The sequence below is a fragment of the Drosophila melanogaster genome, chromosome 3L (genome assembly GCF_000001215.4).
Source record: "Drosophila melanogaster chromosome 3L".
NCBI lineage: Eukaryota > Metazoa > Arthropoda > Insecta > Diptera > Drosophilidae > Drosophila > Drosophila melanogaster.
Window position 1 is genome coordinate 17,106,464 of NT_037436.4, and position 21,601 is coordinate 17,128,064.

Sequence of the window (21,601 nt, forward strand, 5' to 3'; positions counted from 1 at the left end):
CGTAGCAGAGTGTAGTAACAGTGAAGCCAGCAGTTCCCGTCTCCATTCTACGTTCTTCATTCTCCATTCTCCGGCTCCGTTTCCCATCTCCTGGCCATTTTGCTGGTCCTCCTGTTGTTGTGTAACCTGCGTACATACTTCCGTTTCCGCCACGCCTTCCCCTGCCCCGTCCTTTTCCTCTTTTTTATTTCGGGCCCAGCCAAATTGAATAAAATGGCCTCAGTTAATGGTTGTCGGGCTGATTCAGTTAGCGCATAAAATGAGCAGAGCTCTATCCACCATCTCCAACTTTTCCTTTCCTTTCCTTCGCCTCTCTTCTCCTTCCTCTTCCTTTTGGGCCCGCACACTTCCTGTGTGTATATTTTTCGTATATATTTTGGTCACAAATGTGGCCGGGCCTAAATCTCGGTTTTACGAGCGCATTCTTTTGTTCCCGCCAATGTCCTTCGTCCTTCGTCCTTAGCCCTTCGCCTTTGCCAACGCCATTCTTTTGTTTATTATTTGTTTTATTTTTACATACACTTATACACTTTTGCGAACGTCAGTCTTTAGTTGTTGCCCCATTATGACCGGGCTTTTGGAACAATGCGAAAATCAATGCTAATATATTAAACATGATTGCTTCGCTGGGCGAGTGCACATACACATTTTATGACTGTTTTGACGGTCTAAAGTTGCAGCCAACGCATGAATAAATAGATTTTAAGCATCCGAAGAGGGAAAAACAAAAGTAGATTAAAAGCGCAGGAGCAGCAGCAAGAAAACAGCCGAAAAATTGCAAAAGAAACGAGCGTTGCATTTAAATGAAGGACTGCAAAATGCAGACAGTTGGACATGCAAATGGCAGTGACGAGATGTAGGTGCTCCTCCGGAAAATGGTGGGCTGAGTGCGCTTTCCACGAGGTGGGGTTTTCCGGCTGCCCTTTCGGTGGGCGGGTTCTCCTGGCTCCCGTTTCTGCTGGAATGACGAAATGCTCGTTCGCTCGCTGACTGGTTGTTCGAGTGTTTAAAACGGCTATTGTGCAGCTTGTGGTTGCTTTGCAAATTGAATAAAAGTTCATTCGAGTGTAAGGCAACCGATAGCACACCCATACACACACACACACATGGAAAACCCTCGTTGGGCTGCAAAATGGGAAAAAAATAAGAGAAATGCAGAAAAAAGGAAACTGCGAGCGAACCAACGAACATTGAATGAATGTGAATGTAATCGTTTTGCAAATGAAAATTGATTTTTGAATTGTGGGTGGTCAGTCCGGTCGAACCTTTTCCCGGGTCCCAGCTTCCGGAGCTCTATCATTCCGGCAAGCAACTAAATGAAATCAGCGACTGGACACGGCAACAAATGGCAGTTCGCAAAAAAGGATATGTACACAGGGAATAATAGTGGAGCTGATTTTATACGATTTGCATGCGAAAAAAAAACCCAATTTGAAATGGCTTGTCAAGGTGAGAAAAAAAAAAGAGTGGCTTAAAAAACCATTTGGTTTTATATTAATCAAAGCACTTGACAAGAAATCCATACAATAAAACCTAGTGCTGTAAAGGTATTTCTTTATTTGAATACCTTTCATTTATATTATAACTAGCTTACTTTCAATGCCAAAACTATTTTGAGAACTAGTTTTTTATGCGATCATAAGTTGCTACCTTTTCCATTCACAAATTTGTTTATCTTTTTTCCCACCGTGCATTATGTACGAGAAATATACATTGCTGGCAGCGATGTGCAATTTGGTTTTTAATTTAAATATAAATTTAAATCTCGCAATCGCATAAAAGGACGCGAACAAATAGCGAGCAGATAAAGAAACTAAAAAATTGCCATTAATAATGCAAGGCTTAAATATTTGAATGCCCCTGCGATGTGATGGTGGTGTGGCTCTAATTGCGCACTGGTGTTGGTGCCTCTATATATACGTGTGTGTGTGTGTGTGTGTGTGTGAGCGAACGCACAAAAGTACGCTATACATTTTTCATGCGACCATAACAAAAGCAAAAACATACGGAAAATGCTCAGCGCTTTTCTTATGCCACAACGACCGTTTTCAAAGACACTGCGCGTGAGACGGAGACGGAGAAGCGCAGTGCGAAAGAGACGGCGGCAAGGATAGACGGGCAACAAAGTGGATTTGAATTATTCAAAAAATGCGATTGTTATTTGCAAAATGTGCAGTGAATTGAGACGCTCGCAGACAAGCGACGACGACTGCTGCCGCTGCGATTTACGTTGGCGAATAATGTTGTATTTATGAGCCAGAATAGTTGGCTAAAGAGTTTTATGGCAGCACAATTGATGCAGCAGCGCGATGGAAACTTTAACTGAACGTTTGAGGTCCAGCAACTGGGGTGGCAATATGAAATATTTACACACACAAAGTGCTCGTAAAATGATATTTTTCGCGTTCAGCTTGCCAATTTCTATCTAGGTATCTTAGGCAGAACTTATTTTTAAGTTTATCAAAAATATATAACAAACGCTTTGCAATAAGCAAAATGCTGAAGGTCGTAGAATAATTGTCTTGCTGCTTCAAAAAAACGTGTAAATATTTAATTGGCTGTAATAGCATACGCTTGTCTATCTCGAAACTGTTAAGTTACTTCTTATTCCATTTAAAACAATTTAAACACTTCAATGATTCGAAGCGTGTTTTAAATGAAAGTAGTACAAACTTAAGAAGATGGTTTGACTATTTCTGCAATTGAAGTGCAGTTTTGACATTTCTTAGATGAACTAAATAAAAGCCAATTGATTTATTGGTTATATCGGATGACATATAAGTATCGTAAGTGCTTTAACTCCAAACAAAAGCAAAATTCTGGGTGGTCTTGGCCAAAATTAAATTGACAGCTGCATCATTTTTCTTAGCTCAGCAGAACTCACTCACGCTGCAGCTATTTATCATCTGCGACTGATGCGCTTTCAAAGACCAAAGCTGCACCAGCAAAGCCACCTACACCACCGACGCACCACTGGTGACATTGCACTCTCCTGTCCATTTTGGCTTCGCAGAGCCGAGCCATTATAAATGAAAGCGCAGCCGGCTATCCAAAGCCATTCAATCCGCCCAGCTACACCAAAAAAAAAAAACGCAGGAAAATAGAGAAAAATTAAAAGAAAAACTCAAACCGAAAATGGTTTTAATCAGTTATTCATGAGACGGGGCGACGTCAAACAAAAGCTTCTGCCGGTTGACATTGGAAGTCGACTGACTGAAAGATGAGGCAGCTATTCTGCTCGCTACCATTCTGCAGATGATAAAAAAAAAACGCAGTATGTGAAAAAAAATTTATGAGCTGGAAAAGGGCTTCAAAAATGAAAGCCTTAAACTCCCGCCAGCAACAACAATTAGCTGCAACTTAAAAGCAAGGCGCGCAAAGGGTTTGTTTATTCAAAGGGGTAACAGGGGGTTGCTTTTTCGCTGTTGTTGGGGTGTGAGTCCTGGGGACGACGTGTCTTCTTCATCTGGTTCTTGGTGTCTTGGCGTGTTGATGGAAGCACTCCAAACTAATGAGTATGCACATATTGTATGCAAGTGGCAAAAAAGGGGGTAGCTTTGCCGCCTTTGTTGCAGCGACTCTAGATGCACTTGGTGCCCAGGTATATAGCATGTCTCGTCAAGAGGGGCTTGTCGTCGCTGATTTTGTTTTGTTGCCCAGCCAAAGAGCCTTCAAATTAGTTGGCACAAAACATAAATGCAAATGAATGCATGCATTTGCATCGCAACGCCCATCCAACCACCTTACCTATATCCTCCATCCAGAACAGCCTCATTAATGCAGGCCTGATTGGACTTTTTGTTTGGAAAGGGAGGAGATGCCTGCACACGGACACACACAGCTCACATCTCGCACTCAGTGCACTTAAGTAGCTGGGTTTTAAACAATTACATTGGACGCCTTTACACATTATGCTCTATCTGCTTTCACCTTTCTCTGCGCAGCTCATCCCTCCCTTTGCTCGTGGTGTGAATGAATGTTGTCTGCTGATTGAAAATTCTTGTGCAAAAATGTCGACGTCGACGTTGTGTTACTCTGACATGCTGCTGCTCATTACATTAATTGCTTTGGCTTGTCTTTGCGACAGCCACAGACGATTGCCGTGCACACGGTGCGTATGCGTATTATGTATGCACGAGTGTGTATCTGTGAGCTGCAACCGTGTGCCCGCCCGATCGGCATGTGTATGTGAATGTGTATGTGGAGCAACAGCAGCAGCAGCAGCAGCAGCAGAAGCAGCAGTCGCATTTCAATTTCAATTTTGCAATTTTGGCAGCTGCCAGGTGGCACTGTCTCTCCAACTATCTGCCATCCCTTTCCCTCTCGACGTTGTCCCTCTCTGACTGACTGTCTGCCCGACTGTCCGTCCCTCTCGCTCGCTTCGTCTGCCTCTCTGTCTGTCGGACGGGCAGTTTCCCATATCATGGCAGCAGGCAGGCAGTCAGCATTTCGCATTTCCCATTCCGAGGCTCAGACCAATGCAAAAGCCTTTTTATCGCTTTTGCCCCTCATCAATTCACTGGCTAACAGATTTGCGCAGCTGTTTCCCTCGCCCTCTCCCTTCCCACTCACACTGAGAGAAAATAGTGGGAATAGTGTATGCATATTTTGATTTAATAATAGTTGCTTATGACTCAATAATCCAAGATTCAAGTAGTTTTGATATTTTTGCTGTAAACCACTGAATTTTATCTCTTTCATTTCAAAAGTGCACTGTTTTTCCGCCAGTGCATATATGTGGGTATGCGTGTATGTGGGTGGCTGTAACTGTGCATGTGTGTGCACCCGAAAATGTATGTCGCCTGTCAAATTACTTGAATCTCTGCTCTGCAGTCGCCTCCTCAGCTCAGCCAGCTCAATGCAGTTGGACCCACATTTGTGCGCTTGGTTTGTCGTGTCAGTCAAGCATAATATGATTATGTAGATGCTCGCACACACTCGGCTTCACACACACATATGAGCACACACGCACAGCACGCATACTGGCGCATACAGGAAACGGAAACTGAGTGGGCGGCGGGCATGCCGCCTAGCTATCGCAGTTCCGCAAAAACTACGAATATCTATTGGTTACACAACAATACAGCTACGGCATTGGATAAACAGATCCAGAGCGCTGTCAAATCGTATTTATTATTTTATGTTTTCATTTTGAAAATTGCCAGTCGCCATTGTTGTTACCTTGGCTGTGATTACAGTGAACAAAAAGCACTATCTGTCCATAATGTCCGACTGTCTATCCGGTTGTCTGTCTGGCTAACTAATCGACTGTTGTCGGATCGCGTCAAGTGCCAGGGTTCTTTGGGTTTTCCAGCTTTTCCACCTTTTCCACCTTGCCGTTCGCTTCACCATTTGGTTCATTGTGTTTGCGGCGGGCAAACAGTCAAAGGGAAAGCGAGAGATATTGAGAAATGGGGAAAAATCCATGACTTTTACCGGCAATTCTCAGGATGTGTGTGTGTGTGCGTTTGTGTGGGTGTGTGCCTCAAAGTCCCCTAGCAATCAGGATTTGGTATGCAAATTTGTAAAATGGAATTGCATAAATATTAGAAATCAATATTGGTCTCGATTCCCACTGTCTGTCTGCTGGAGTGTGACTCGGTGTTTGTGTGCTTCTGCGTGGGTGATGAATTAAGGCAAGTCGATTAAAAGATAAGCACTCAAAATACACCTAACTCGACTAAATGCTTTCAGTGTCAATTTGCTTAACGTCCTGTCGACGAGAGGAGCGCGCAAAGCTTTTCCCCCTTTCACACTTTCCCAACGTGTGCTGAACATGCAGCAACTCCCTTGACCTCACGATGATGAAAAACAGTTTGCAACTAATTAAGCTGCACGCACAATCTAACATGCAAGTTAACACCCGGCCAGCAGGAGGCAGCGGCAATAACAACTAAGTTTTCCTCGGCACAGTGCAACAAAGCACGATGAATTTGGCCCAGAGGCAAGCGGAAACGGAAATGGGAGTAGAAGTCTACACTTGGCAAAATTGTCTGAAGCTTAGCATTTGCCATTCCAGGAATTAGTTATCTATCAAATATATGCCAAAGGATATGATAAAGGGATTTATAATAGGAAACATATTTTAATAATCGAAATAATAATAATAACCCCCATTAAAATATTCGCTCCTTAATTTGCGAGTGCACATCTGCGGCTGAATGTGCGCTGTGATGGATGTGTGATGTGCACTAATGGCAGCATTATGCAAGCAATGGGCATTAATTTGCTCATTATCTGCACGACCACAACCGCAATTCGAATAACTCTTGCCCCACTGTCCCCCTGCATGTGTGCGCGTGTGTGTGTGTTCATGTACGGTGAATGTGTGTGTCTTCGTGTTTGACAAGGTAATATGCAATAAAAACGATACCCCGATCCTGCGTCGGGTTGCGTGGTGCGTTGCCACATTTGACCGCAGTTAACAAAGGCGTCCCCACCGATACACACACACATGCACCCACCCATAGATACACACGTACATATATACATATATAGACCGATACCCGGGACCCTAGCCGGGGCACAATAATAAGTGACGCATTTAATCTGATTTGCCTTATGACATGTTCATGACGAGAACAATTAAAATGTGCGGTTGGCTAGGCAGCAGAGAGCCGCTTCATTTGGGTGAGAGTGGCGCTGTTTAGGGGTGGCGAGGTGGTGGGTGGTGTAACGATGATGATGTTGGCCGGCGTAAAAAGCAAATTGTTTAATGTGCTGTGAATAAGTGACAAAACAGCTGAACCCAGGATAGGCGCAGGAATTGGGTCTGGCCAGAGGCCTCTTCCTCCTTCGCCAATGGTTCTGTGCTTCTGGTCATGGAAGTTTATCGACGACGCGTGCCGAAATCGAGATGCAAAAGAGCAGTACACTGAGAGCATCGATTTATGAATTTGAACATTCAACATTTTTAGAAATTTATAAATATATAAAATATATACATATATATTGAAGTGTAAATAAACCAGCTTTTTTGCCAGCACATTAAATTAATGTACCTCCTATCCAATCTCTTTTGAATTAATCAATTTTAAGGCCTAGACTTTTCACGCAGTGCAGGGGTGGGAGTGGAAGTGCGAGTGATGGCTCGTTTGGCTCCCCAGGGGTGACTTTGTCTTATCGCACGTAAGGGTTTATCCCATTAGCCGCAGTTGACTTGGCGGTCCTTGGGGTTGGCCGGGGCGGTATCTCCGCCCATGTATCTGCTCTTGATTAGCCAGTGGGTTATTAATGATCCGGCCATGGCCGCAGTGTCAACAATATGCGATATCCACATTCGATTTGGCAACTGACAATCGCCCCACCCTTTTGTGAGCTGGTCCTCTTCTTGGCCATAATTGCGACAGTAATTGGACATAATGCGACAAAGCTTTCTCTTCAGCTCCAGTTCGCCGACTCTCCGTTTGCTCTGTTTCACCATCGCTCCGCTTCCCTAATTCTCCAGTTGTTTGGCTTACACACGCCTCACTGGCTCGACTTCTTCGCCGACTAAAACTTTGTTGCAGTTTGTTTTTACTATTGTTTTGTAATGGCGAAATTATAGACCCCAGCGACCCTTGAGCTTCATTTCACTCCCGAAAACCCCAACGAGGACGAGGACGGGGACCAGGACCAGGACCACCAAGGACCGCCCACTCCTGTGACTGGCAGCGACATCCTTCGCCTTGTTCATCTTTGGCATTATCTACTTCCGCCATAAACAGCAACAACTTTTCATCTTTTGTGCCAAGCAGCAGAGGCAGCTGTAGAAACAGTGGAAGCAGCATCATTCGCCGTCTTTGTCTTTCGGCCATCGTGCCGTCTCTTTCGCTGGCTTACCACGCGCCACGCTCGGCATTTTTATGATTTTTATTTTGATTTCCTTTAAACTAAGTTCAGGCAGGGAAAGCGAGAAAGAGCCAGCGGAATGGAGAGAAATCGTTGCTATTTTTGCAAATTGCCTACAATGATGGCCGCAAGTTCGCGTCCTGTCGTTTTCTCTCCTCATTTTCGTCCTATTTTCTCAATGTTTCGCTTGAAGTAATGTTACAGCCTCCTGCTCGCTATTCTGCCGCCTTTGCCTGGCACCCGGAAAATATTATTTCGCTTGACTTTTACAACAGCCCAGCCATCGAGAGGTTTTTCCCATACTCCATACTCCATACACCCCCTGGAATATCGCCATCACCCCGTTGCCACTACTTTTATTTTATGTTTTTTCCGTTTAGTTGTTGTTGTTTATGTCGATGTTGCTGGCGACGTTCCGTCCAAAACTATTTTGCTATTTGTTTTGCCTAACTCGATTTTTCACTGGTTGCCTTTTGTCTGCCGGGCTGCTCCACCCCACGTTTTTCAGCCCACATCCCGATTTTTCCTGGCACTGACACATCTGAGACGGCACACAAAAACACATTTGACAAAGTAAGTGCACTGGAAGAAAAACAAACACTTTACGTTGTGCGGTAACAAGATTGGCGGGTAACTGGGAAGTACTGAGCTAAAATCAGTTAAGAGAATCCTAATTATATTGTACAATTTCAATACTGATTTAGGCTCTGAGAGAAATAAGACTTCTTTTCTAAATTAGATTTTTTTGTCTGTAAAACCAGCCAACTAAAGCAAAACATTCAGGACACTTTTGGCTATTTTTGGAACTCGCCTGTGTCATCTTTTTTTTTTTTTGTTTTGTGTCGCTTCTGCCATTTATTTTTGTTGCCGTTGTTGATTCTCCGATTTGCCATTCATTTTGTGTTTGTAATGATTTCCATGCTAATCACAACAATTGACGCGTGTGCGGCTGTGACAGTCAGTTCGATTCAATCCGATTCTATTCCATTCAGTTTGAGCCCGATTTTCCTGGAGCTGGGGGCCACATAACAAATGATGGCTATAATTGTATGGGAATCTTGCTCCATATTCATTGATGGCCCCCAAACATAATGGATTTCTATGCGGGCCGCACTTGGTGGCCAAACAATCGAGATGTATAGAGGATAGTTTTTGCCCCACACTCTCAAAAAAGGTCGTTGATTATTTTTCGGCTTTGATCTATTTTAATGCTGGCGCATTACGTTATCATTTATTTGGCGGGGGAAATTGAAAGTATTTATCAAGCTGCTAATAAATGGATGGCCCGACGGATTCATTCGATTTCGATCCAATAGCCGGGTGCTAAGCTGCTCAGCAATTTTTCAAACTTGAAATTAATAACGATTTTTCCTCGCCCATTCCATACCAGTTTCATTTTGCTTGCCTTTAATTTTTCTTTTATCTGCCATTGAACAATGGCCAGGCAATTTCGATGGAGCAGGGAGAGAACGAGAAAAAAGCGAGCAGCAGGATCAGGAGCTGGAGAAAGGACAGCCAGTAGCTGGCATAATAAATTAAGCGCTGCTGGCCCGATGGCTGCCACTTGGCCAAAATAAATTGCACTAAGCGAAAAATAACAACTCAATCCATGGATGGTACGGTACGGAACGAAACGGACGACAAACGACAAAAACTGCCGGCCAGAAAATTGAAGTAGCAGGAGCAGCAGCAGGAAAAGCGGGAAAAGTAGGAAAAGCTATAGCTTCAGCTATATGGCAAATGGAAAAAGTGCGCAGCACAATGGGCTAAAAGCAGAGGAAAAGGGGATATAAACAGATTACGTCGTTATTGGTGCTGCTACTGCGAGGACTGTTCCTCCTCTTCCCTCCTTTATTTATTTTTTTTTTTTTGACCAGCACGTGCCCACACATGTCCCCAGGATAGATGGCGATGGCAGGTCCTGCTAGCTGCCTCCGCCTCCTGATATCCTATATCCTTTAGCCCATCGCGTATCTATGCATGACCAGAGCTCCCTCGATTGATTTTGCGTCCTGGCATCACCTGCGGGCTAAGCTGCCTTCCAGGATTCGCAGGACGACGTTGGAAAAACCATCGAAGCGTGTCGCATGTCCTTGGTGTCCCTTGCCTGCATTAATTTATTTCCGTGTCCTGCGACAATCGTGCCACAATTCACGGCTGCGTTTTGTTAATTAATTTGCTCATTTATTGCCACAGGCACACACTCTTGCAGGACTCTCTTGATTGAGTCCTTTAAAAGGAATTGCAGTTATCTTCAGCCAGCAGCTGTCTTCAGAGTCTGAAGTTTAGACCTTATTTTTCCGCTTACCTTTTACCTTGTTTGTCTCTCTTTTTTTTAATCTTTTCTTGGGAGATAAAAAAGGAATCCTTCTTAAAACCGCAGATCTAAGAACCAAGCGAAATAACAAATTAGTTGCTCTGAAATATTCATTTTTCTGTTAGTTTCTTTTCAAAGATTTAATGCTAGAAAACATTTTTATTTCTTTCGTTTCATTTAAAGACTGTTTTTAGGTTTATAGTTTTGCAGTTTGAGCCTATTTTATCCAGCCTATATTTATCCTATGCCTTTTTTTGAGTTTTCAAAAAGAAAATTAAGGTTATCTTTAGACGGCAGCTGTCTCTTCGGATTTTAAAGTTCCATCCGTTTTCTTTTATATTTGTACTTTTCGCTCCATTCATATTTCCTCATTTTTTTGTTTTTTTTTTTGGAACACAATAACAAAAACATAAATCATGAGCGTCCCGGGATAATTTTTGTATAGCGTTTGCTATTTTTTAGCTGAGCTGGCATCTGCAGTTTTTGTAAAAAAAAGCGGATTTTCCACGGCTTTCATCCGTGGCAAATTCGTTGCGCCTTTGTTCGCTCCGCTTAAAGTTGCCTAATCGCAAGACGATAGCTTGAGTTAGTCCTGTACATTACCAAGATAGTTTCCATAAGCCACCCTGAACTAGTTGCAATTGGCCTCTAATCCCGGCGTAAATCATTGCACTTGGGGGGCGTACTGGCCGTAGCCACCTTGGCCACTAATTTACCATTATGTCAAGTCGAGAGCTGCTCAAGATGTCGTTCATTATGGGCCCATTCTTCAGGGTTTTCCTCAGCAACTTGCGGCCACTTATTATTTATTGCGCCTTAGGTGAGCGCTGCGTTTCGCTTTCGCCATTTTTGCCATTCACTCAACTAGCATTTTTCATGCACGTTCATTATTATCATTGCTGGCCCCCAAACTGCCATTCTTCAGGCCCCAATCTCTGGATTTTTTCATCGCCGTTCCTGCCGATTTTCGCATGCCACCATCCCATTTCTCAAAAACCCCCCAGCCACCCAATTTTTTTTTTTGCGCCCTGCGTTAAGCTGCACCAGCCGCTGATGATAAGCGACGAAAATGTGCAGAAAGCTGAAAGTTTCGCACAATTTTTTATGCCACGATGGGTTGGTCGAGGGGTTTGAGTTGGGCTGAGGGGTTGAGGGTTGCAAAACGCAAAAAATTTATCACTGCAAGAAGCCGGATGCTGGCTGCCTGGCTCCTTGGGCAAATAAAAGGCGAACGAAACTGCAGCGCGCCATTCAATTTGATTACTTGCGTCATAAATACCGGAAGCGTCAGAGTATTGAGGCACTATCACCCCCATATCTCCGGCCCCACTCTTTAGGGATCCTCCACTATCCCTGCAGGGAGCAGTGAATGGCCCCATCCCGCATATGTGCGTGATGCTAAGGAGGCGAGGAATATGAATGCGATGTCGATGAATGACGGCGGTAATATCCTGTGCCGTCAGCAATTGCAATGGCTTGGCTGCAGTGACGCAGCAGCTTGCTCCGGACTTTCGACTTGGCTTTCACTTGGTTGCGAGCGGGGATGGAGGGGTTTTCTTTCGAGGGGATAATGGGTAGGGGGGTGTAAAGAAGTAGAGACCCTCCACGCTTTTTATGCACTCAAAAGAATCTGTTCGGCAAGAAAAGGCATTAAAATGTCGACAGTGAAAGCGTCGATGGCTGGGGCGAAGAAAACGTATTAGTAACAGACTATTGAGACGCAAAGCGACTATAACGCTGGGGCGGTGGTATCCTTTCGGGCAGGTCCTTTTGGTGGATGCAACGCTTGAAGGCCGCAGCAGGCTGCCAGTGCAGATTCTTACAAGTGCGCCGCTGCTGCTCCTTCGTCGCGGCAAATGACTTATGTGCTACGGGCTAGCACTCACCACTCGACAAGCAGGATGCAGAATGCATGGACGCAGGAAGCAGGATAAAGGACATGGGACGCAGGATACATGGACACACTCAGAGAAAATGTGCGAGTCTCTTGAGTCATGGCCTTGACACTAAGCTAGCATAGATAGCATATATAAAGTAAGTCAAATCCTTTTTGGTAAATCGTAATAGGTTTTTTAGTGAATCGATATAAGATCTCTACTAGTTAGGGCATACAAATCGTACGTTTTAATAGCTTTAGTTTAGCGTTTGAGAAATTGTATTTTCATGGAGGGTAAGATTAAAGACTCTTTGATATGATAAACCAACCGCTTAATGAACAATTTTCCTTGCTGTGCAGGACTTGCAGCGTTGACGACGACACACTATCGCCAAATCAGCAGTGCAGCTTGCATAAAAAAATTGTAAAGCGCAGGAGTCGGGGCGATAAAAAGGAGCTCCTACTGCTGCCGCAGGATGCAGGAGTCAAAATGACTTTGGGGCACACACAACATAAGTGCTTATATATATCAGATATAAGCGTTCCCTTTGTGTGTGTGTGTGTGTGTAATGACTGATCGTGTGATTTTTTATGCCACACACACAGTGAGTTGCGTTGAAAGACGATTTATCTTGGACTTGGTTGGGTGATTGCCTGGCTAGATGACTCCGAAAACCCTACACACGCCGCCCATCCGGCACACAAATCAAGCACACACTCACACACATTGGTGTGGAAAGAGATAGAGATAGTGCAAGCGAAAGATACGGGAAGAAAGCATAAAAAGTGGCAGCAAAATAAACAAACAAACGAGTTTTTGCTCCACTCTCTGTGAGAACGTAAGTTGCGGTTGCATCAAAACGAACCCAGGGCCAGAGGGAGATGCCAGATCGGCAGAGCGACAGAGAGGGCAGCAAAAAATAATAGCAAAATATCTAACCATGGGGAAAACAGTGCGGGGGGGGGGGGGGCTCAGGGAGCTCAAGCGGTTGGCAGAGATTAACTTTCGGGTCGCTCAAAGCGACCACAGCAAGTGCTTTACATTTAAAACACGGCAAATGGCCAAAGTGCGACAGAGAGGCGGTTAACGCAGTGAAAGGGACGGCAAACAGGACACAGATAGAGCTTGTTCGTGGACAGTCGGATGATGGTCACCGGCGTTGACAAAAGCGCATATGCGAAAGCCGCAAGCCGGCCAGATTAACAATTAGCTGGCATTTTAATTTATTTAATATTTATAAGCCAGCTAAATGGGAATTTAGCTATAAAAAAAAATGCCAGCATAAATAAGCACCATATAAAAGACGGGCCACACAGAAGAAAAGGAGCGTCAACAAATTCTTTGCCAAACTGGCCATTAAGAGGATTTTTCCTACTCTCAAGTTGCTGAGTTTTTTAACTTACTTAAACATTTTTTAAATTTAAGTAATTTTATCATGTGAACGCTTAAAATTTCAATTTGATTTTTTACGGTGTTGTGTACCTTTTGAAAAACAAGCATCTTTATCTTTTTTATGTTTCGGGCTTCAGGCCATTACGCATACGCCGCGTTGACCATCAGTCCGTTTTCTGGGTTTATCAATGGCAAATCGATGGTTATAGCTTTATGGGCATTCGTGTAATGTGTTCCCCATCAGATCGAACATAACAAAATGCCTAACAAGCCCGAAACAATTCGGCAGTGTGTGTTTCAGCCCTTGGCTAGCGAAAATGTTGTTGTTCTCCGTGTTGAATATTTATGTTTTCACGCAGCAGCCAAATACAAATAAACCAAACGAAACGAAACAACACCGAACCGAAATAAAACGAGGCGAGTTGAAACGAAATGAAATGAAATGGGGAGTTGGTGCAGAATAAAACATGGCAATGAATTATGATACATGTGTTTGCGAGACTCCAGTGGCCCAAAAAGCCAAAGCCAATGCCAAAGCAACAGCAGCGAAAAGGCAGTTAGCTGGAAGCACAGCCAGCACTCATTCATTTAAATGCCATTTTAAACTTAAATGAAAGTTTATGGCTTTTTATTTGCATTGTCGCATATGCTGGCCCATACGTACATACATGCATATGTATGTATGTACTGTGTATGTATGGCTAAGGCTGTTGCTTGTTGCTGTTTCGTTGCCTAGTAGATCAACACCCCCCGAAAATTGAGGCTAGTGCAACATACACATGGCAATCAGGCTCGAACACAGAGAGAAATTTTAAGTACAGAAGACTGACTAAAGTAGAGGGTATATTATATTTTATTTAATATTTCGTTTTGCTTACCCAATAATATTGTAATTTCCAAGGCTTTATTTTTAATAGAAAGGACAATGAGTTCTTCGGCTTTAGAGTCTAGCATGCGTTGTGTCCAGTGTAGTTGCTTGTTTTATAGGAGCGACGTGAACACATATGCCACGCAAAACTCGACACTTTACATTTGCCATGGCAATAATTTATTTTTATTTTCGTTGTTTTGCCAGAAATTCGTTACCTGCCAGGACAGGACGGCATAAACGAGCCGAACCAAAGAGAACAGAACAGGTAACACGACATGGCAGGTGCAAAAGGCAACTGCGAACAAGCAACATTCAGACGGAGCGGCGTACATAAATCAAATTAATTTTGTAGGCGAGCCAACGTGCGCCATTTTGTGGCACCCTCTTGCGACGCCATCCTGCTCGCACACACGGCACCCACGATCCTTGACGTTGTTCGTGGCGGGGGGGGGGGTAAAGTGCGTTTTAATTGCAAAGATGCCGCCGCGTTTGGCATCGCGATTCGAGGCTAATTAGGCGCACAATTGGCACGAAATAAAAAGCCAGAAAAACAAAGAAGCGTACGTGACTATCTTAAGCTGTCGATCCGCCATTGCCACGCCCCACCGCCCCCATGTGAACGAATGTGTGGCAATAAAACGTACATTTAAATTGTCACGAAGGGGTGCGGGGTGGCAGTTTTGTTGGAGCGGGAAAGCGGAAAAGCGGGTAGGGGGCGGCAACCGCATCGCACGTGTAGCACACTCGTATTCGTATCATCAAATGAATATTCGCTTATTTGCATCTCTCTCTAGGTGGTAAAAGATACTCCAACCCCATCGTGCACCCCACACACTTACACCGGAAAATTTTTTTAGTAGATTTGAAGAGATATGTTCACAAAGTAGAACGCAAGGCGTTTTGAAAAGTGTGGTGTTTAAATAGAGCAAATATTTAATGCTATTAAGCTAGATTTTGTATTTCAAGAGATTATCCTTTTAAGTTTCAATCATTATCTCTAAAAAGATAACAGCTAATCATAAGAAAAATATACAATGAAATAAGGGCAGTTCTAATTAATTTAACAAGTTCTTTCGAATGTTTAAGATTTTAGGCACAATAAATATTTGAATCAAAAAGCACGTGGATTCCGGTTGAATATTTAATCAAAACCCAAAACTTTTTTCTCTCTGTCATCACAAGCAAATGAGTCTCAGCTCCTTTTTTTTTAATTTTTTTTTTCGAAGAGTGTACATGTGCCACTGCGGATTGATGGCAGTTGGGTGGCTGGCTGATGGCTGACAAAATGAGTTTTGCAGTTGCTTTCTTTTTGGCCGGGCAAAAAGGGACAACTGGGGGCAACGGTGGGTTAACCTTTGATTCAACAGCTGGCTTTTAAATTAAGATTTCGCCCGGCTGGCAGCTTTGGGCGCCCCTTGTACAATTTCACCAGCTGGAAATGAGAAAAGTTGCCCGGTTGGCGAGCGAAGTTTTCCGCTGGCTGGCTGGCCGCTTGCAAATTTCTCCGTCTTGGCGAGTTGTTTGCCGAGAGTTTTTGGCCCGCACAACTTTGCTCCGAATGGTAAATACGGCGTTTTTGGGCGGTAGGAGAATCTAATTTCGAATGATTACGCCGCAGCCTCGTCAGGGAAAACTACTTCAAGTGGGATTATGTTATTACTTGGCCTTGGTCCGCATGCTTCCCTAAATCTCTATTATGTACATGCCACCTCATCTGCATCTGCAGCTGCATGGGCATCTAATGATATTGAATAAGCACTTGAAAAGCTCATATAAAGTAAACAATTGATTTCCATTACCCCGACTGGAAATCGGAGATGCGAATCCAGAGCCAGAGGAGGAGACTTAGCAACTTTGCATTTGCTTAGCCACCGTTTACTTGCACATTTCCTCGTTTTTTTTTCTTTTTTTTTTATCCCATTTTTAAGCATTTTTCCTGCCCACTTGGCTGGCGGATATCTGGAGTCGCAGTGTGTGTTAGAGCAGCCAGTTTCTTGCGAGTTATTTTCATATTTGTTTAAAGTCTATTTACCGCAAGTTGACAGTGAAATATGCGAAACTAGCGCGTAGCCAAATAAGTGCGACAGTTTCCGGTTACAACTGTGGCAATGCCAATGTCTTGCGGGTAGCAGCAGGAGATTTTTCCTGGTCCGCAGCGCTTTTCCCTCCGACATATCCCCGCTCACCGCTCCACCATGAGTTTTGCAGACTTTTCTCCCCTTCGTCAGAGTTGCCTGCATGTCATTGCGGTTTGTTTGTTTGCTTGACTTGCGCTCGGGTAAGGATTTCATGTGCTTGAGCCGCGCCGAAGGAAGGGGGCTGGGCATTCGAGAAGGGGTTTTCCAGGGGGGCTTTCCTAGAGGGAGATGAGCCCGAACAGGACCAACCGCAGAGCTCAGTATGTGTATGTGTGTGTCTATGTGCGTGTTTGCGAGCCTGTCTGTGCGGGCTGCCTGCCTGTCCGCATGACAATTTGTTGTGCATGAAATCTGCTGTTGCTGCTGCTGCAGCTGCTGGGTGCCTCATCCTGCGTTCTTCTCATTTCTGCTTACTGGTGCAACGTTTTTTGCGCAATTTGCCAAAGCCATGCCAGGCACGAAGCAGATATGCAGAGCAGCTCGGAGCAACCAGAAGGAAACCAGCGAACAGGACGAGCGGCAGCTCACGCTCTGACTACGATTTCGAATTCGAATCCGACCACAACTGCAGCTGCACTGCGAGAAAATGCTCTGTATTTCTACATAAAGAGAAGCTATTTGTCCAAAAGTACCCTTAATTTTAACAAGGGAGTTGCAAACTTTTTAGATACTTAAAATTGTTAGTTTTCATGAGAGCACATATTATTTCTCTCAGTGCCTGGCTGTAGCCACAGTTAAGCTCGGTCCGGGCAAATAGTCTGGGCTGTGTAAACAAACGGTTATCCCAGCCTAGTCGCTCGCTTGCAAGACATATTAGATTTCCCTTCGCCGCTATATCTCCCGATGTCTATGGCCAAAGCCTCGCTAGCAGTGGTAGTGTGTAGTATGTAGTTGTAGCTGAGCCTAACCACTGAGACGGAAGTAATGTGTCTATCAAAGCATTAACAACGAGCCCGGCCAACGAAACGAAACCAAAACGTCTTCGTTTCAAATAGAGTTTTTCGCATACCCTAATCGCATGGCAAAAGGGTTGCATCGTATTGATTTCCCATCGGTTTTGGGCTCAACCGAAGATGGGGCTTTATGGAAGGGTATTCCGGGCCCGAACCCCAAATGACAGCTATGAAAAATGTGTATTGCATTGTTTTAGATGAGGTTTACTGCACGGAGATGGACGGACGGACGGATGGATGGATGGATGGTACTTGTTTGCCAAATGCCCTTTGCATTAAACGCCTTTATGCCAAATTGAACACAATTAAATTAGTTGCGGCCAAGGGATTAAGGTGGAAATTGGCATCGTTGTTGTGGTTGTTCCTGCTGTTGCTCTCTGTGTTTATGTATAACTAATTGGCTATGTAAATGGCAGCTGAGTGTTTGCCGTGTGTTTGTCGTGTGCGTGTGTTTGCTCTCACCCACACAAACGCATGCTGTTAATTACGAGTATAGGCAACCGCAGCTTATAGATGATTGGACCGGTTTAGAGTGGCTCGAAAGGTTATAGAGGGTGTCTAACCCACACCATTGCTTTTTAGTTCAGTTTGGGCCTGCTGTTTGTCAGGGGGGGGGGTGGGTGGGTTGGTGTGGGGGTGGTGCTGCGGCACATCATCCGCCCACATTGACATTTCGAGCAGCGTTGTCATGAAACCTTTTGCTAAGGATTATGCAAATCTGCCACTCATCGTGCACTCGCACTCACACACTCACACTGACATACACACACTCGCACAGAAACACTGGCGTGCCTTCATTTACATTTACATTCAGCTAGCTGAAGATTTGCGCATCATAATTTATGCCCCTCAAGCCCCACATTTCACCGAAAGAGACAGCCGGGAGCTGGAGCGAACGAGAGAGAGAGAAAGAAAGAGAGAGAAAGACACTTCATTCAAAACGCCTCAAAAATTGCCCGCAGTTATGACAGTCAGGTGAGCTCCGACAGAATCAGGAGCAGCCAGGACTCACTCGGAGTCTTATTCACATCCGCAGTTGGGCACTGCGAGAAATGATACTCTTATTACTTAAAGTCTCTCAGCTTCATACAAATATAGCTCATTTAATGTCCTTCTCCTGTAAGCAAATCAAAGTTATACTGCATATCTTCATAAATTAATTCATAACTTTTAATTTTTTTAGCATGCTAATTAAAGACTTTGACTCAATGAAGGCAATAAAGTAATTGCTATTTAGCCATCAGTAATTCAGTAATCATCATAAATTACATTTAATCGCATCGATACAACGATTTCCCTATATTAGTATGCTTTGTTTATATATTTAAAACAACTATTTTGCCATTAAGAATGTTATTCGACACGCGTTGCAACAATATTGTTTTTCACACTAAATCTTGAGTGACCATTTGTTATTTTTTGCGACAGTGTGTTTTGGTCTCGCTCGCTTGCCTCTCCATAATTAAATCATAAAAAATTGTTTTTTAATGAAATTAGTTGGGGGGTTTTTTTTTGTTTCTGCGCTGCTGTTTTCGTTTTGGCTTTGCTTTGCATGATTTGTCATAATTAATACCGAAGTGGGTGGGACACCGCAGGCGGATGGAAGGAGGTTTATCCGACATTTGAGGGGCCTGGCACCAACAGTGTTTCCCATTTCGCCCAGTAGATGGTGCACTTTTGGCCATTTGCCTTCCAGGGTTGGTGGAGGATGGTACGGAGGATCGGGGTCCTGGCCCTCATAAAATGCTTATGAAAAGCGCTTAAATTTACTAACCTTTTGCGGTGCGGTGCGAGGGAAATGTGCAAATGCAAGCACCGTAAACACCTTTAAGAGCCAGTCCAAAGGATACCGGACTTGGCTGCCAGATCCTGATAGTTGGCCCGGCAATTTCCATGCGAAGGGACTTTACAAAATGTGTAGTTTATTTGCAATTTTTTAGCCAACGAGCTTTACGTTTCTGTTTTGATTCCCACTCCCCTTTTTCCAACCCCTTCGCATGTGGAATTTTCGTTATCGCCCAGCTTGCAGCAGCAGCAGCAGCAGCTGCATCAGTTGCAATAAAATCAGTGGCCAAAGGTTGCAGCATCTGAGGTCAGCTGGGTGGCACTTTTCCACTTTTCCACCGCCCAGTCCTTTTGCATGTGTGTGTGTGTGTGTGTGTTGGTGTTTGTTAAATAGAACATTTGCAGGGAAAACCTGCGCTGGAAAAATTTGAAATTCGCCCGTTGTGTTTTGCTTATCCTATTCGTTTTTTTCCTCAGTTCTAAGTTCTTTTGATTTGTTTTTGCATTTGGAAAATAGTTTTCTGATTTGCATTTAAAAGGGTATTTTTGTGGCGCTTTAAGGGCCCTATACGGCCTACAGAAAAAACAGTATACATACATTGGACTTTCGAAAGGTGTTGCAAATAAAAATATTTGAACATGAACGACGAAAATAAATGGCATAGATTTCGCACAGGAAATCAATATTTATTAGACGAAATGAGATAGTAATTAATATTGATTTTTTAAGGGCATCAGACAGTGGCAGACTTGCAACGCGAAATGAAAATGCAAATGCAGCTAAACAACAGCTATGAAAACATTTGAATATATCACTCGAAGAGATACATTAAACTGGAAAATCCTTTCGCAACAAAATGTTGTAAAAAAAAGGTTTCCCTGGCAACACGAAATTGGCTGGCAGAGCTGCATCATAAATTTCCATCTGCTGTGTATATCCTGTAGATATATAGATATAGAATAGAACTGGGTAGCTATTGTTGTGGGTGCTATGGCGTATACGCATGCAACTATTAATCATATTGAATGGCGCGCCCCGACTGGTCCGGCTAATCAATCTTGCCAGGAGCAATCTCTCCGCGCTCATCTCATCCAAAGCGGAAGAAAAATGGCCGCTAAAGTCATTAACGGCTCGCTGGTCACCTGCCGCCAAAAACATGGGGAAAAGTGCAGAAAAAGCCGGATATGGAGGTGGTTAAACTAAGCCGCCGTTTGCCGTTTGCCTATTTTGTTTATGGACTTGGCGAAAATCTATCTGCACACCGGGCCGCTCTTTCCCCCTTGGCGATTTTCACCATCGCTTTTCCCAGCTGCCCAATGAGGCGGCAGGCAAAAGCCAAAGGGGATTAGTTGTAATCAATAACTTGGCCAGAGGGTGGAGGAGGGAAAACTGGTCTTGGGCTTCTGTTTTGTTTGCCTGTCGAAAGTTTCGCCGCACAGCTTATGGCCGGGCTTATACACTTGCAGCCAAGTTATTATTATAATTTCCTTTGCCAATGCGGATTAATTGAAAAGTTTTCCATTAAGAACTCGCGCTTGGTTAAATCGCCCGCCGCCTTTTGTTTTACCTTTTCGAGTAAAATATGTAATTCCAATATGTACATATATACATATAGATTTCCGTGCCCCATAGTATCTTCACTATTTCATCGTTATGGATTTTGACAGTTTCGCCGGGCACGATGAAAATTACTTAAAAGCATTTCGTTACCCAGCGCTGTTTTGATTGATGGCCGTTTATGGCTGCTTTCCTCTCACTCGTCATTATATTCGCATTATCAAGTGGTATAGCTATAGATATACATATATATCTTTATATATCTTTATATATATAAAGGGGCGGGGCAATGGAGCATTGCAAATGGCAGTTGACGTCTTGCGGCGAGGAGCTGACAAAAAGTTGCGCCAATTTATGTCAATTATCGGAAGCTTTACCTGCGGATTTGAGTTTCATTTGGGTTGGGGGTTGGATTGGGTTTGGGTTTTCCGATGGGTTGCGGAAAATCGAGGAAATCGAGAAAATCGAAAATCCCCTCGAGAGCAGGCTGCGTAATTTGCTGGGGAAAACAAATAATGGCATTTTTAGCTGTTACCCGATACAGCTACTTCGTTTTTGTTTTTCATCATTCAAATTTGTCACTGGGTGACTGGGAAATTCGATAATGTTTAGGAGGAGGCTGGTATCCTTTTTTTCACAACTGAGGATATTGAATTGAAGCTTGAGTTATTGGGTTTAAATATTGGTTGGGCATTGAATTTCTGAACTGTTCCTCGGGGCAATCTTGTGTTACCAGCTATTATGCTTTTAAGTTAAACTATAAATAACTTTGGGATTTCAATAGATTTTAATACAATACGATTTAATATTTTCCCTAGCTTCCATAGCACATTTCATCATATCCACCTAGCTGCAACCATTTAATGCTTAAACTCTACTC

General features: G+C 43.7%; 1 protein-coding gene across 7 annotated transcripts in view; it reads right to left on the reverse strand.

Moving 5' to 3' along the window:
* Positions 1–21,601, reverse strand: part of Rbp6 (RNA-binding protein 6) — a 179,439-nt gene that overhangs the window by 47,690 nt on the left and 110,148 nt on the right. The window lies entirely within an intron of this gene.